The sequence below is a fragment of the Thalassophryne amazonica genome, chromosome 12 (assembly GCF_902500255.1).
Source record: "Thalassophryne amazonica chromosome 12, fThaAma1.1, whole genome shotgun sequence".
Taxonomy (NCBI): Eukaryota; Metazoa; Chordata; class Actinopteri; order Batrachoidiformes; family Batrachoididae; genus Thalassophryne; species Thalassophryne amazonica.
The window spans coordinates 40,778,596-40,796,678 of record NC_047114.1 but is presented as its reverse complement, the minus strand read 5'-3'; the positions used below and the strand labels follow the sequence as shown (position 1 = coordinate 40,796,678).

The 18,083-nt window shown below is 36.1% G+C and overlaps 1 protein-coding gene across 1 annotated transcript in view; it reads right to left on the bottom strand.

The window, feature by feature from the left end:
- The window catches only part of tfr1a (transferrin receptor 1a), a 98,592-nt gene extending 80,907 nt beyond the window's left edge, over positions 1–17,685 (bottom strand). The window contains exon 1 of the mRNA XM_034184122.1: positions 17,578–17,685. The gene's annotated coding sequence lies outside the window, so the exon portion shown is untranslated. The remainder of the gene's footprint in view (positions 1–17,577) is intronic.
- Between the last annotated feature and the right edge of the window lie 398 nt (positions 17,686–18,083).

Sequence of the window (18,083 nt, the reverse complement as noted above, 5' to 3'; positions counted from 1 at the left end):
AAACGTGACGACTAAAATTATAGTATCGAGTTTGCAAAAAAATAGTGAATGATTTTGTTATATAAACAAAAATGCTAAATATTGGTAGGGACTATTTTGCCATCCCAAAATATTGGTTGTGACTTGTCCCTATGGTCCATATGCAAACCTACGCCCCTGATGATGATCATTGGTGGCCAGGAACTGTCGATTCAGTTTCAACCAATGATAAAATTTCAGTTACGTTTATGAAACCTGTTGCCAAGAACAAATTCATCTGGCGTCAAGATTCAAAGGGCAAATGCATTGACATAGATGTTGGGCCAACAATGGAGGTTTTGGCAAAGCTTGAAGAGATCCCAGTTCCAGTATCTAATCACCACTTCTCCTTCTCAGCATATTATGCAAGTAGGTTAGATGAGCTCATGAAGGCTGTTTAAAGTAACTTCCAAGCAAAACAGTGGAACACATTACTGTATACTTTTTAGTTCTGTTAACTGTTGTTGTTTATATAGCAGGGGTGGTGGCCAAGTGGTTAATGCGCTTGGTTTCAGTTCAGAAGGTTCCGGGTTCAAATCCCACCCCTGCCACATTTCTCCATGTAATGTGGAGTTGCGTCAGGAAGGGCATCCGGCGTAAAACCTGTGCCAATTCAACATGCAGATCCACCTTGGATTTGCTGTGGCGACCCCGAGTGGAAACAAGGGAGCAGCCGAAGGGACTTACTAACTGTTGTTGTTTATATATATTCTATGTTTAATAATATCTGGTGCTATTTATACCAGATTTTTTACTTGTTATTGTTTATATTTCACTCTCGGTCACACACGTGACAGAGTTGTCACACACTTGACAGACACATAATCCTCTCGGACACTGTTAGTTTTAGTTTTTCACAGAAATTTGTATATATGTTTTTAAGAGTGTCAATTACTGCAATATTTCATGTGCTCTTCTTTATGCTATCTTTTCCAAGTTCACAGACTTTTGAACTTGTTTTGAGAACATGATTAAAATTCATTTTTGTGAGTCACACACGTGACATGTCACATTCGCCTTGGTATCTGAAAAAAGGGTAATGAAAAAGTTGTGCTAATTATGTGTGCTAATAGAGTTGACCCAAGACTCAATAAATTTCTAATAATTTTCAAGGCCTCACATATTGCTAAAGCTTAAGGCACTGAACTAGAACAAAATGGTTGTCTGAATGTCACACACGTGACGGGAGAATCCCCCTGTTACTAAATGTTTTAATGCCTGTGCTATTACATTTTAATGCCTGTGTAAAATATCTGTTAATGCCTGTGTTACTATGTTTTAATGCTTGTATTATTACACGTTTTAATGCCTGTGCTATTACATTTTAAAGCCTGTGTAAAATATCTGTTAATGCCTGTGTTACTATGTTTTAATGCTTGTATTATTACACATTTTAATGCCTGTGCTATTACATTTTAATGCCTGTGTAAAATATCTGTTAATGCCTGTGTTACTATGTTTTAATGCTTGTATTATTACACATTTTAATGCCTGTGCTATTACATTTTAAAGCCTGTGTAAAATATCTGTTAATGCCTGTGTTACTATGTTTTAATGCTTGTATTATTACACATTTTAATGCCTGTGCTATTACATTTTAATGCCTGTGTAAAATATCTGTTAATGCCTGTGTTACTACGTTTTAATGCTTGTATTATTACATGTTTTAATGCCTGTGCTATTACATTTTAAAGCCTGTGCAAATTATCTGTTAATACCTTAGTAAATTATGTTTTAATGCCTGTGCTATTACATTTTAATGCCTGTGTAAAATATCTGTTAATGCCTGTGTTACTATGTTTTAATGCTTGTATTATTACACGTTTTAATGCCTGTGCTATTACATTTTAAAGCCTGCGCAAATTATCTGTTAATACCTTAGTAAATTATGTTTTACTGCCTGTGCTATTACATTTTAATGCCTGTGTAAATGATGTGTGTTAATGCCTTTGTTACTATGTTTTAATACCTGTGTTATTACACATTTTAATGCCTATGTAAATTATGTTTTAATGCCTGTGTAAATTATGTTTTAATTCCAGTGTTACTATATGTTTTATGACTGTGTAAATTGTGTTTTAATACCAATGTTACTATATGTTTTAATGCCTGTGTAAATTAGCTGTGTTAATTCCTGTGTTATTATATGTTTTAAAGCCTGTGTAAATTGTGTTTTAATGCCTGTGTTATTACATGCTTTAATGCCTGTGTAACTTATCTATGTTAATGCCTGTGTTATTATATGTTTAAAAGCCTGTGTTAATTATGTTTTAATGCCTGTTATTACATGCTTTAATGCCTGTGTAAGTTATCTGTGTTAATACCTGTGCTACTATATGCTTTAATGCCTGTTATTAGACACTTTAATGCCTGTGTAACTTATCTATGTTAATGCCTGAGTAAATTATGCTTTAATGCCTGTGCTATTACATTTTAATGCCTGTGTAAAATATCTGTTAATGCCTGTGTTACTATGTTTTAATGCTTGTGTTATTACACCTTTTAATGCCTGTGCAATTACATTTTAAAGCCTGTGCAAATTATCTATGTTAATGCCTGAGTAAATTATGTTTTAATACCTGTGCTATTACATTTTAATACCTGTGTAAATGATGTGTGTTAATGCCTTTGTTACTATGTTTTAATACCTGTGTTATTACCAGTGGTGGGCACAGATAACCAAAAAATTTACTTCGATAACAGATAATCAGATAAATGAAAAGTTATCTCTGATAAAGATAAAACGATAAACCACCCAAAAATGTATAGGAAATTACAGATAACCGATAACCGATAAATTCCAGCATTGTCTCAGGTATAGTTGCAACTACTAACATGCTGATTTTGAGCTTTAACACCGGGATCGCTTCTGAAAGCATCAAAAGTGACAACAGACCCATACAATGAGTCACCACTTCTGTCTTTCAGCGTCTTGCTCCCTGCTGGAAGCTCCAGTTTACTACATAGCTTCCTGCACAGACGCAACGGAGAAGATGTTGTGTGGGCCACCGAAGAAGAGGTACTACTGGCCCACCACCAGAGGGTGCCCTGCCTGCTGGCATGCTGCAGGCACCAGAGGGCGCAGTGGCCATAAGGAATCCACCAGGTGCACTATGCAGCTGTCATCACCTGTTTCACATCTACTCATCACATCATCCATAAAAGCCTGGGAGAGACACCATAACTCTGCCGAGTTATCTGCTTACCTTACAGGTAAACCTACTCAGCCGTTTTGTGCCGTACGCACATTCATTGTTACTGAAGTCTTTGCAGTTGTGACTTATACTTGTAGCTTGTAGCCGAGTTTGTGGAGGTTGGAGGAGTTGGCGTCTCCACTCCTCACTTCTGACTTACTGAGTATAACCATTGACACTGCACGTTCTCCAGTTTTCCTCTGCACTCTGGGAGTATCTGGATTTATTCCTCCAGGAGGATTTCTGTGAGTTACTGACTGTTTGCTGGGTGTACACACACCCACCTTAACCTGTTTTGTTCCTGCCAGCAGTAACAGGTCTGACAGCTGGAGCGGTGGCCACCTGGGGATTCGGGACTTGGCGGCTCTGGTGTGTTACAGGTCTCCGTTGGCGGTGGAACTTCGTGGGTCCCGGCTCTTCTCTGGGTAGGCGTCTCCTACCCTCGGGCCTGCCTACGCCTCACCGTTTTGAATTGACTGTCTAAAAGCATATTTGAGTGTTGTGCACATTTGCAGAATAAATTGTGATTTATTTGGAACTCCTATTGACCGTTCATTTACACCCCCTGGCATGGGTCTGTGCATTCACTTTCTCAACAGAAGAGCCAGAAAGCTCAACTCTAACCAATCACAGCGCTGCCATCAGGCCGAGGTCTTGGAAAATAAAGCCCCCCTGAGTTATGGTTTGGTGTATAAATAAAATGAATACTGATAGAATAACTCAATTAATGACCAATTCTGTCATTTGTGCAAAGTTAAGATATAACATATATCTTTTAATGTTGAATAATGCACTAATTCTGAAGTTTTGTAACAAACACAGACAGATGGGATTCTGGGTAAAATGATACACTGATTGGTTGATTAATTCTATGTAAACCAACACGTTAATGTGAGGTGTGTCATGTGTTGGTGTTTACAGATAAATGTGCTTTTGTAAAATATGCTGTTTTTTATTTGTAAAAAAAAAGAGGCATTTTCAAAAAAAAAAAAAAAAGCCAAGTTGTAATTAGATAACGTCTGATATAACCGGTGTCTAGGTTATATCAGAGCAGGGGCGTAGGTTTGCATATGGACCATAGGGACAAGTCACAACCAATATTTTGGGATGGCAAAATAGTCCCTACCAATATTTAGCATTTTTGTTTATATAACAAAATCATTCACTATTTTTTTGCGAACTCGATACTGTAATTGTAGTCGTCACGTTTTGTGTTTTCGACGTGCCAGAATGACAGGGTTACCCATGTTGCAATTTCATTGGCTCACGTTCTTCTCACATGGACGTAAACAAAGCGCAACTCGTGGCAGGCAGTGCTTAATTTGTAAAGTGGGAGGTCCCGGAGCGCAGAGGATGGGTGGCTCCGGTGCAGTGTTGCCAGATTTACGATAATTATCGTATTTGTACGATAGTTTTGTCATCTGTACGATGTACAATCTATAATGGGAAAAAACCCAATATGCACGATAATTTCAGTTGGTTGCCCAAACACGCATCTCTCTCTGACACCCAAGAATCATTTTGCAGGCGTTGCACTCAGGCGGCATCAAAGACACACCACACACAGTGCTGCTGCTGGCTTTGGGCTGCCAGGACAGTCATTTGAAAGCCCGCCCCCTCCCCATACAAAGTAATGAGTTCCCATCCAATCTCTGCAGGACAGGACAGGAAGATTCCCCAACCAACATCTTTTTTTTTTTTTCCGAAACTGTATTTCAACAAATGCAATAACAAACGAACAAAACACAAGAGCAAAGAGATATACAAGAAAAATAAAAAAAAGTTCAAGTTCCTTATGGAGGTGTCAACATTTTTTCTGTGTTCAACAAAATCTGCACAAGTGGCCATGGCATCGGATGACGACAGCGACCTCGAGGTTGAATTCGACTCTTTCTAGTCTGGTAATTAACACATGTTTGTGTTACTTCACAGTCTGGTAGTGCATTTGCTTGTGCATTTGCGTTCTTTTTGTGCCATAGTTTCCCCATTAATATAATTACTGTTTAAAAATGTGACATAAAATTCTTTGTAAATAAAAAAAAAAAAACGCTAAAATAGCTACGTTGTATGCGTTTTGTTTGTGTACGATAATTTCTCCCAAAATACGATAATTTTGAGGTTTTGGTACGATAGTTTCATATTTCATATCTGGCAACACTGCTCCGGTGCAGAAAAACAAGAAGGGTGGGGGGGAGGGGTTGCGAACAATGCTGTGCGCCACACTTAAAATAAACTGCACACCCACACAAACACGCACACACACCTTCACAAATGACACTAACATCCTGCCTTTTCCTTAAAAAATACATTTATGTTTGCTGTCTGTCTATGTACTTTTCTGTCACTTTTGCGCTCTTTTCATACTTTTCCCTCATTTCAAAAGTCACCGAACGCACTTTACTGTAATATATGCAACATATAGCATACTGTTGGATAGCACGGGTTCTTGGCTTGCTGTCAGTGTTGAAATTTTTCAGAGTGAGGGCTTACATGAGAACTTATGGTAATGAGAATCAGCGGCGCACTAGTGTGAAACTTCCGTATTTTTCCTCTGCGTTATGACATCACAGGCTTTACCGTAATACACCATATATATCATTGGAAATCCCTTTTTTTTTTTTTTTGGCAAATTAGGTTGCCAGATACCTACAACTGCATTATTGATGAAGAGAATAGATTATACATCTTGTTTGCAAAAACTTTTTTTTTTTTTTTGTTAGCTCCACAAGTATTTTTTTTGTTGTCTTGTTCTCTCAGGTGTAGGCCTATAGAATAGATTCGTGATGTTGTTTGCCTACACACTTAATATTGTAAATAAAGTGTTAAATTATTCAGCATTATGTCGTCATATGTTATGTATTATGCTGTACTTGTGCATCTAATGGTATGAGTGGGTTAGGGGGTGATGCTGGTGAGCAGGGGGGCCGGGTGGGGGGGGGGGTGGTGGTATTGTCCCTACCAAAGCTGAGACCAAACCTACGCCCTTGTATCAGAGGTTATAAATAGGACACTGCCAACTACTGGTGCCAGTGCGAATTTGGCCCTTTTCCAGCTGATTTTTCATTCATGTGAGAATTTTTTGGATCGCACCGAGTTTCAGGTTAATCGTGCGTCCTGCATCATTTAGTATACATGGAGTAACAAGCTGCGTTTAACATCTCACGACCACCTCCTGATCGGTGATCGTATGGTCAGATGAAAATCAAATCTGTTTGATATTCTTGTGCCTGTGCAAACACTGCAGACCTGTCTTGTAATGTTTTTTGTTTTGTTTTGTTTTTTAAACTTTGATGTCTCCCATCGAGAGTTTTTGTAAATTAAGTTTGAAAAACAAGCTTCTGTTTAAGTCGAGTCTAGAGGTGCAATGATCAGGATTTTTTAGGCCGATCACCGATCACTGAAATTTTGATCGGCCGATACCGATCAAGGTCGATACCGATCAAGTGCATATTTGGATCATGCCCATAATAAGAATATAGGTCTATAGGACTATTTTTGCATTAAAACTTAATGATGAAAACAAAAAAAACATGCATTCAAATAAAGACACTAGAATAAACTGCCAACTTTTGTTTTATTACACTGACTTTGTTCTACCAGCAAGCTTTTTTCTTCATGTTCATGTTGTTTCATGTTGCTCAGGTTACAGCCTACAGAGAATACGTTGAGAATGTAAAATACAGCCCTCATTCTATGAGGTTAAAATTGTCTCATTAATATTTGTAAATGCACACAGGGTGATCTACAAATAATCACTGATTTGCAAATGTGTTCAGATATCCACAAATGCAAATTTCATATTTGTAACTTGTAAATTGGTCTTTGCAAATAATGTTGTATTTGCAAATATAAAACTTAATTTGTTAAAAAGAAAAAATTACATTTGTAAAACTGGAAATTGTATTTGTGAATTGAGTTTCAGCATTTGTGGATCACCAATTACATGCATTCATCGCTTTCCTCTGTGACGTAATTTTGAGACAGTCACACACACTGGATATCCACTAGATGACAGTGTGGTTCCATTCATTACACAGCAGTCTATTTAGATCTCTCAGAGCCATTTGACTCATTTTGACTTCTGATATGAGCTGGACAGACATGGACTACATTAGATGATGGCGACTGCTCTCCTTGTCCGTCCAGCTCATATCAGAAGTCAAAATGAGTTTACATCACAGAGGAAAGCGTGTCATGACAGGACCAAGCGCTCCCTGCGCTACTGCCTGCACTGTTGTAATCGGTCCTTTTGATCGGCGCATTTTGCCGATCACCGATCAAACCGAGCAAGGCATGATCGGCCGATAATGATCGGTGCCCGATCGACCGGTGCACCTCTAGTCGAGTCTGAGGTGTGGTTTTTGAACGTACAATGTGTGTGAGAACACAAATCGGGCGCTCTAAACTTTTACACCGTGTAGTTCTGTGGTACAGTGTCTGCTCAGCGTCTGAGCACTGACATGAACACTACTAGCCAGTAGATAACAGTAGAGACCTTGAAAACTTGCCAAAACAAAATTCCAGATAATCTGTGTTGCTACTTGTTATGTTTAAGATGCGTGGAATTTAATAAAAGCAAACACAAAAACAGCGTCTATAAACCCAGAGAATATATTCACGAGATTTTTAGGCACTAGAGTTTAATGCGGTTGTCCTGATCATAGTGTCTCAAATGCATTCTCCTGTCGTAAACATACTGAGATTACCCTATCCTACCCATAATGCACTGCTGGGCACAGCATGCCCACACTAAAACCTTAAAAATTAGCGCATTACTTTAAAACTAAAACATATATCTGATATTTTCACTTTATAAAACTTCAGAAGTGATGTTAATTTAAAGCCTGTGAACATGTAAAGTATGTTTTAATTACGTTGGAAAACTCATATAAAACATATTAAAATATGATATCCAAAATATCAAACGCTATTGCTATCTTATACAAAGTACAATACTTTCTCCCCCAACATCTGTTGGTTTCACTGTATCACTCATTACTTGTCCCTTATATGACTTACTGCATTGAAGTTTGGGGAAATACATATAAAGCAAATACTAAGCCAATATTTTTGTTACAAAAAAAAGCTACAAGAGTGATAACTTTTAAGATTAGGCTTAAAACTTTCCTTTTTGCTAAAGCTTATAGTTAGGGCTGGATCAGGTGACCCTGAACCATCCCTTAGTTATGCTGCTATAGACGTAGACTGCTGGGGGGTTCCCATGATGCACTGTTTCTTTCTCTTTTTGCTCTGTATGCACCACTCTGCATTTAATCATTAGTGATCGATCTCTGCTCCCCTCCACAGCATGTCTTTTTCCTGGTTCTCTCCCTCAGCCCCAATCAGTCCCAGCAGAAGACTGCCCCTCCCTGAGCCTGGTTCTGCTGGAGGTTTCTTCCTGTTAAAAGGGAGTTTTTCCTTCCCACTGTAGCCAAGTGCTTGCTCACAGGGGGTCGTTTTGACCGTTGGGGTTTTACATAATTATTGTATGGCCTTGCCTTACAATATAAAGCGCCTTGGGGCAACTGTTTGTTGTGATTTGGCGCTATATAAAAAAAAATTGATTGATTGAATTTATTGATTGATAAGTAAAAAACCATATCGTGAACCAACAAATTCACTGTTTGTTCATCTTCAGTTTTTGAAATTTTATGACTTGGTTGATTATTTTACAATACAGATAATGTATGAAGTTAAAAATGGACTCTTGCCTCATCATGTCCAGGAGCTGTTTAAAATGAGAGAGTCCAGTTATAATTTGCGTGGATCTTTGGTGTTTGATAGAAGAAAGATTCGAACTACTGCTAAAAGTCATTGTATTTCTGTAAAGGGTGTTAGAGTGTGGAATGACTCTTCGGATTATATTAAAGTATCAAGTACATTGGCTTGTTTTAAAAGACTGCATAAAAATAATATATTAACTTGTTATAGTTTGCGGAATTAAGTAAATTGACTGTGTGGCTATTTTTTTGTTTGTCTGTTGTATTACTTTGTATGTTTCACTGTGTTACATTGCTGACTGGTAATTGTTTTTTGTGTTTATTTTTTGTTTGTACACAGAAAATGATGTACGGGGTGGGCATTTATAAGCTTTTGCTTCTGCCCACACCCTTTCAGCCGCACTAAATTGGTAAATTGTTTGAGTTTTGTTCTATATGTTTTAATTTTTGTTTTCTCTTGACTTGTGTTGTAAATGTGAGATTCTGTCTGTGCGTGCGTGCTGAATAAAAATCATTCATTCATTAAAAATAAGTTTGGTTAAAATTTGAACCATAAGTTAAAAATGTATGCCTCTGGATGACTTGGGTTATTGGCTGCGTATCAGTATGGTGTTAAAAGAAATGTTTCTTTTTTTTTAGTGACCAGTTCTCCTTTGCCTGCAGAGAACAGAGTGGTTTCTTACAGAAACAGCTCTCAACTGTTTGAAGAGGGTAGAACTGCATGTGTTCACCTTTGTTTACCATGTTAACGGTCTAAAAATTATCAGACAAAAATTCATCGGAAGATAATTAGTCCAATAATGGTTTTCAAAGTTATCTGAAAAGATAATCCGATAATGAAAACTTTATCTTCGATACTTATCGGTTATCAGATTATTGGAAGTGTGGCCACCACTGGTAATTACACATTTTAATGCATATGTAAATGATATTTTAAAGCCTGTGTTAAATATGTGTTAATGCCTGTGTTATTATATGTTTTAAAGCCTGTGTAAATTATGTTTTAATGCCTGTGTTATTACATGCTTTAATGCCTGTGTAACTTATTTATGTTAATTCCTGAGTAAATTATGTTTTAATGCCTGTGTTATTACATGCTTTAATGCCTGTGTAACTTATCTATGTTAATTCCTGAGTAAATTATGTTTTAATGCCTGTGCTATTACCAGCCCTGTCTCACGTTTTAGTTTTTTTTTTGTGCTCCTGTGACGAAATGAGTCAAATTTTCGTGACGGGGTTTTTTTTTTAACTTACTATACTAACCCTACACCTACCCCCAACCCTAACCTTAACCATAACTTAATTCTACTACTTCTCCCCACCCTAACCATAACCGCCCCAGACCACCCCCGCACGTCACTTTTAATTTCGTGCAGCCATCACAGAATTAATTAGAATTAATTTGTGCTGTTGTGACGAAAATGAGGCGCTTTTTGTCACAATATCATGAGCCAATAGATTAATGTATACAAGGTCTGTGAGAAAAGTATCCGACCTTTTTATTATATGCAAAAAATATATGGATTTGATTCATATGTTTTTACGTCAGCCAAGCTTGAACCTTCGTGCGCATGCGTGAGTTTTTTCACGCCTGTCGGTTGCGTCATTCGCCTGTGGGCAGGCTTTGAGTGAGCACTGGTCCACCCCTCTCATCGTTTTTTCATTGCCAGGAAATGGCGGAATGATTTGGGCTTTGTTCCATCAGAATTTTTTCAGAAACTGTTAGAGACAGGCAGCTGGAAACCATTCGAAAAATGTATCTGGCTTTCAGTGAAAATTTTACGGGCTTCACAGAGAATAAGGACTGTTACTACAGCTTTAAGGACGGCCCACAATGGCACATGGCGCGCCGCACTCCGAGCCGCCATCGAGAGGCAGAAACCACCACATCATTTCTAAACGGATGGCTGTGTGGAGCTGGGACCGTCGTGTGCAATTTCTCTGGTTATCACAAGAGCTGCACATCAGCCATTTTCCGGCAGATTTCACTTTTAACAAGAGATTTTGTCATGGAAAGCCGCGCGGAGGCTTCGCGCGTCACAACGGATGCGCTGATGGAGCGAGACAAAGAACACCTCCGTTTTTGAGTGCCCAGCTCTCCACAATTTCTCTTATGCTCACTCGACTGGTAAGCCACTGAAAGCCGAGATAGGCATGTCTCAACTTGTCCTTTAACATTCCAAAACGGAGGTGTTCCTTTGTCTCACTCCATCAGCGAATCGGTCGTGACGCGCGAAGCCTCTGCGCGGCTTTCCATGACAAAATCTCTTGTTAAAAGTGAAATCTGCCGGAAAATGGCTGATGTCCAGCTCTTGTGATAAGCAGAGAAATTGCACACGACGGTCCCGGCTCCACACAGCGATCCATTTAGAAATGATGTGGTGTTTTCTGCCTCTCGATGGCGGCTCGGAGCGCGGCGCACCGTGTGCCATTGTGGGCCGTCCTTAAAGCTGTAGTAACACTCCTTATTCTCTGTGAAGCCCGTAAAATTTTCACCGAAAGCCAGATAAATTTTCCGAATGGTTTCCAGCTGCCTGTCTCTAACAGTTTCTGAAAAAATTCTGATGGAACAAAGCCCAAATCATTCCGCCATTTCCTCGCAATGAAAAAACGACGAGAGGGGCGGACCAGTGCTCACTCAAAGCCTGCCCACAGGCGAATGACGCAACCGACAGGCGTGAAAAAACTCACGCATGCGCATGAAGGTTCAAGCTTGGCTGACGTAAAAACATATGAATCAAATCCATATATTTTTTGCATAAAATAAAAAGGTGGGATACTTTTCTCACAGACCTCGCATTTCGTGCTGCTGAATCACGACTTGCCGTGAGACTGGGTTGCTATTACACGTTTTAATGTCTGTGCTATTACATTTTAATGCCTGTCTAAAATATCTGTTAATGCCTGTGTTACTATGTTTTAATGCCTGTGCACATTATCTATGTTAATGCCTGAGTAAATTATGTTTTAATGCCTGTGCTATTACATTTTAATACCTGTGTAAATTATCTGTTAATGCCTGTGTTACTATGTTTTAATGCCTGTGTTATTACACATTTAATGCCTATGTAAATTATGTTTTAATGCCTGTGCTATTACAATTTAATACCTGTCTAAATGATCTGTGTTAATGCCTGTGTTATTACACATTTTAATGCCTATGTAAATTATGTTTTAATGCCTGTGTAAATTATCTATTAACCCTCTGGGGCCGACGCCGTCGTATACGATGGCTAAGACCAAGCTGTACTAAATTATAAATAACTTTTGAATGATATGAGATAGAAATGCACTTTTTTTTTTTTGCTGGAAAGTTAACTCCGCGGACTTTCAATCCAGCCATCGGCCATCTTTGTACTCCTCATAGAAGCTGTGCGATGACGTGCGCAATGTGAGTGTCCAATTGGAATTGGTTCACTGTCACATCGTTTTCCAAAATCCAATCGTAGGGCAGATTCATCTCACGTGAAAAGCCAAAGATCGTTTTCAGGAGTGATATGTTACTAGTTGGCCCGTTTGAATAGCCCCCTGGGTGCTCCAATGAGTACATACTATTAGTACATACTCAGTGTGCCCTGTGCCATTACGCACAGCGATCAGTGAAAGCAGGAGCACACGGAGAGCCTCTGATGACAATCTCATGTGCTCAAACAAAGAGTGTGTAACTATCAGGATTGCTCCACTAGTTTGCATGTGAATGCTACTGGATAACTCTGTTGCTTTCTCTGCATAAAGCACTGTTTACCATATCAATGGACAACAAAATGCATAGACCATTTTGTATATATTGTTCAAAATGTGCATTTGTGTTTATTGTTTGAACCTTTTTGTTGTTCAGTCTTTCACACAAGACCTCAAATTACCTTTATAAAGTGTAAAACAGTTGTTTATTATAGTTTGCTGTGTGTTTTGAATAAATGTGTGGAAAATTATTTTTCTCTTTCTTTTTTCCTTGCCTATTGTTGACTGTAAACCTTTATTACACTTATAAAACACAACAAAACATACATATTCTGAAAGCACAGGCTGTCCTGAAAAAAGAGACATAAAACTTGATTGTGGGATGCAGGGAGAGCTGTTAACAGCAATAATAAAACATTTATTCCATGCGAGCAAACTGTCCAAAAAAAAATGCCCTTGGACCCCAGAGGGTTAATGCCTGTGTTACTATGTTTTAATGCCTGTGTTATTACATTTTAATACCTGTGTAAAATATCTGTGTAATACCTGTGTAAAATATCTGTTAATGCCTGTGATACTATGTTTTAATGCCTGTGTGGTTACACATTTTAATGCCTGTAATGACTGTCTATGCACCATTTTAATTTTCCCTGCCACATATCACAGTGAACAATGTGCTTTTAGTTCTTCACTGCAAAAAAAAGTCTTCATTTTGTGTCTTCATCACCTTATTTATTGTTTACTTGAATGCTAGTTATGTCTGTTTTATTGACTACCTTACTGTCAGGATTATTTCACCATGGAATGGTGAGAAACGTAATTTTGATGGCTTTGTATGTCTGGTACGTGTGAAGAATTGACAATAATTACGTTTTCCTGCCTGCGCAAATTATCTGTGTTAAATGCCTGTGTTACACTCATAAAAATGACTCATTGGATGAACTTAATTCGATTATGTGCAGGATTTCCATCTAATAAATATATGTAGCCTAAATTAAATTAAATTATCTTGCATGAATGTGCTTTATTTCAGCTGGGGCTACATATATTTATTAGATGGAAATCCTGCTCATAACTGAATCGAGCTCATCCTGTTTTGAGTGCATATGTTTTGATGCCTGTGTTATTACACGTTTTTAAGTTCATCCTTTTTTGAGTGCATATGTTTTAATGTCTGTGTTATAACACATTTTAATGCCTGTGTAAATTATGTTTTAATGCCTGTGTTATTACACGTTTTAATGCCTGTGTAAATTATGCTTAAATGCCTGTGTTATTACACGTTTTAATGCCCCTGTAAATTACCTATGTTAAAGCCTGTGTAAATTATGTTTTAATGTCTGTGTTATTACACGTTTTAATGCCTGTGTAAATTATGCTTTAATGCCTGTGTTATTACACGTTTTAAAGCATCTGTAAATTATCTATGTTAATGCCTGTGTAAATGATGTTTTAATGTCTGTGTAAATTATGTTTTAATGCCTGTGTTATTGCACGTTTTAAAGCCTCTGTAAATTATATTTTAATGTGTGTTATTACGTTTTAATGCCTGTGTTATTACACGTTTTAAAGCCTCTGTAAATGATCTATGTTAATGCCTGTGTAAAATTATGTTTTAATGTCTGTGTTATTACACTGTTTTAATGCCTGTGTAAATTATGCTTTAATGCCTGTGTTATTACACGTTTTAAAGCATCTGTAAATTATCTATGTTAATGCCTGTGTAAATTATGTTTTAATGTCTGTGTAAATTATGTTTTGCCTGTGTTATTACACGTTTTAAAGCGTCTGTAAATTATGTTTTAATGTGTGTTATTACATGTTTTAATGTTTTAATGCCTGTGTTATTACACGTTTTAAAGCCTCTGTAAATGATCTATGTTAATGCCTGTGTAAAATTATGTTTTAATGTCTGTGTTATTACACGTTTTAATGCCTGTGTAAATTATGCTTTAATGCCTGTGTTATTACACGTTTTAAAGCATCTGTAAATTATCTATGTTAATGCCTGTGTAAATTATGTTTTAATGTCTGTGTAAATTATGTTTTAATGCCTGTGTTATTACACGTTTTAAAGCGTCTGTAAATTATCTATGTTAATGCCTGTGTAAATTATGTTTTAATGTGTGTTATTACATGTTTTAATGTTTTAATGCCTGTGTTATTACACGTTTTAAAGCCTCTGTAAATGATCTATGTTAATGCCTGTGTAAAATTATGTTTTGTCTGTGTTATTACACGTTTTAATGCCTGTGTAAATTATGCTTTAATGCCTGTGTTATTACACGTTTTAAAGCATCTGTAAATTATCTATGTTAATGCCTGTGTAAATTATGTTTTAATGTCTGTGTAAATTATGTTTTAATGCCTGTGTTATTACACGTTTTAAAGCGTCTGTAAATTATCTATGTTAATGCCTGTGTAAATTATGTTTTAATGTGTGTTATTACGTTTTAATGCCTGTGTTATTACACGTTTTAAAGCCTCTGTAAATGATCTATGTTAATGCCTGTGTAAATTATGTTTTAATGTCTGTGTTATTACACGTTTTAATGCCTGTGTAAATTATCTATGTTAATGCCTGTGTAAATTATGTTTTAATGTCTGTTATTACACGTTTTAATGCATGTGTAAATTATGCTTTAATGCCTGTGTTATTACATGTTTAATGCCTCTGTAAATTATCTATGTTAATGCCTGTGTAAATTATGTTTTAATGTGTAAATTATGTTTTAATGCCTGTGTTATTACACGTTTTAAAGCTTCTGTAAATTATCTATGTTAATGCCTGTGTAAATTATGTTTTAATGCCTGTGTAAATTATGTTTTAATGTGTGTTATTACATGTTTTAACACAGGCATTAAAACATTCACACAGGCACTAAAATGTGTAATAACACAAAAACATTAAAACATAATTTACACAGGCATTAAAACATGTAATAACACAGGCATTAAAACATTATTCACACAGGCATTAAAACATACACGTTTTAAAGCTTCTGTAAATTATCTATGTTTAATGCCTGTGTAAATTATGTTTTAATGCCTTTGTGTTATTACACATTTTAATGCCTCTGTAAATTATCTATGTTAATGCCTGTGTAAATTATGTTTTAAAGTGTAAATTATGTTTTAATGCCTGTGTTATTACACGTTTTAAAGCTTCTGTAAATTATCTATGTTAATGCCTGTGTAAATTATGTTTTAATGCCTGTGTAAATTATGTTTTAATGTGTGTTATTACATGTTTTAACATAGGCATTAAAACATTCACACAGGCACTAAAATGTGTAATAACACAAAAACATTAAAACATAATTTACACAGGCATTAAAACATGTAATAACACAGGCATTAAAACATTATTCACACAGGCATTAAAACATACACGTTTTAAAGCTTCTGTAAATTATCTATGTTTAATGCCTGTGTAAATTATGTTTTAATGCCATTGTGTTATTACACATTTTAATGCCTCTGTAAATTATCTATGTTAATGCCTGTGTAAATTATGTTTTAAAGTGTAAATTATGTTTTAATGCCTGTGTTATTACACGTTTTAAAGCTTCTGTAAATTATCTATGTTAATGCCTGTGTAAATTATGTTTTAATGCCTGTGTAAATTATGTTTTAATGTGTGTTATTACATGTTTTAACATAGGCACTAAAACATTCACACAGGCACTAAAATGTGTAATAACACAAAAACATTAAAACATAATTTACACAGGCATTAAAACATGTAATAACACAGGCATTAAAACATTATTCACACAGGCATTAAAACATACACGTTTTAAAGCTTCTGTAAATTATCTATGTTTAATGCCTGTGTAAATTATGTTTTAATGCCATTGTGTTATTACACATTTTAATGCCTCTGTAAATTATCTATGTTAATGCCTGTGTAAATTATGTTTTAAAGTGTAAATTATGTTTTAATGCCTGTGTTATTACACGTTTTAAAGCTTCTGTAAATTATCTATGTTAATGCCTGTGTAAATTATGTTTTAATGCCTGTGTAAATTATGTTTTAATGTGTGTTATTACATGTTTTAACATAGGCATTAAAACATTCACACAGGCACTAAAATGTGTAATAACACAAAAACATTAAAACATAATTTACACAGGCATTAAAACATGTAATAACACAGGCATTAAAACATTATTCACACAGGCATTAAAACATACACGTTTTAAAGCTTCTGTAAATTATCTATGTTTAATGCCTGTGTAAATTATGTTTTAATGCCATTGTGTTATTACACATTTTAATGCCTCTGTAAATTATCTATGTTAATGCCTGTGTAAATTATGTTTTAAAGTGTAAATTATGTTTTAATGCCTGTGTTATTACACGTTTTAAAGCTTCTGTAAATTATCTATGTTAATGCCTGTGTAAATTATGTTTTAATGTAAATTATGTTTTAATGCCTGTGTAAATTATGTTTTAATGTTTGTGTAAATTATGTTTTAATGTCCGTATACATTATGTTTTAATGCCTGTGTAAATTATGTTTTAATGTCTGTGTAAATTATGTTTTAATGCCTGTGTAAATTATGTTTTAATGTCTGTGTAAATTATGTTCTAATGTCTGTGTAAATTATGTTTTAATGTTTGTGTAAATTATGTTTTAATGTCCGTATACATTATGTTTTAATGTTTGTGTAAATTATGTTTTAATGCCTGTGTAAATGATGTTAATGAATTAACAGGTGCGCAGGACACGTGCACATTTTCTCTCGATAAAAAGGACATGAGTGTCTTCTTGTTTTTATCACAAAGCTGAACACAAGAACCCGATCAGTCAAAATTTAAGAAAAGCAGCAGAACAAGTGAGACTTTCCACCTGCACATATTCAAAAAGGAAAAACAAGAACGCTCACCTCCTAAAAACACGAATTCATAACCGAGTCCCCACTGTATTTAAACCGCTGCAGCACATTTAATATGTTACCTTCGACACGGCTCTGAACGTCAGAACTCCTTCAGGAACACGCGGTTGCTCTGCTCTTCTGTCTGCTGCGACCTTCAAATGAGCCTAATTCCAATCTGCAGCTCGCACATGGACAACGTGCTGCTGCTGCTTCTTCTTCTTCCTATTCATTGAGTCGTGGCGCTTAACAAACAGGGTGGTGCATTACTGCCACCAACTGTGTCATTCGTGAAACATCTTATTCTTTTCAAAGGTTCTTTCTTCTGAACAAAGGGATCCGAGTCCTGTTCCCGAATTGAAAATATGCCTACATTTCGGTATACTCTAAATTTCTCATCATAATTCACTAGATGGAACTGACCAGAACTCAACTTTGGGTTTGTTTTCAAAATGGCCACTAAAGGACATATTGAAAAATGTCCATTGTTACTCAGCAATCCCAACATTATGAATTATACCTCTTTTCTAGCTATTTTTTTCCTGCGAATTAGGTGGAAAGAAACACAATAGGGATTTATTAGTATTAT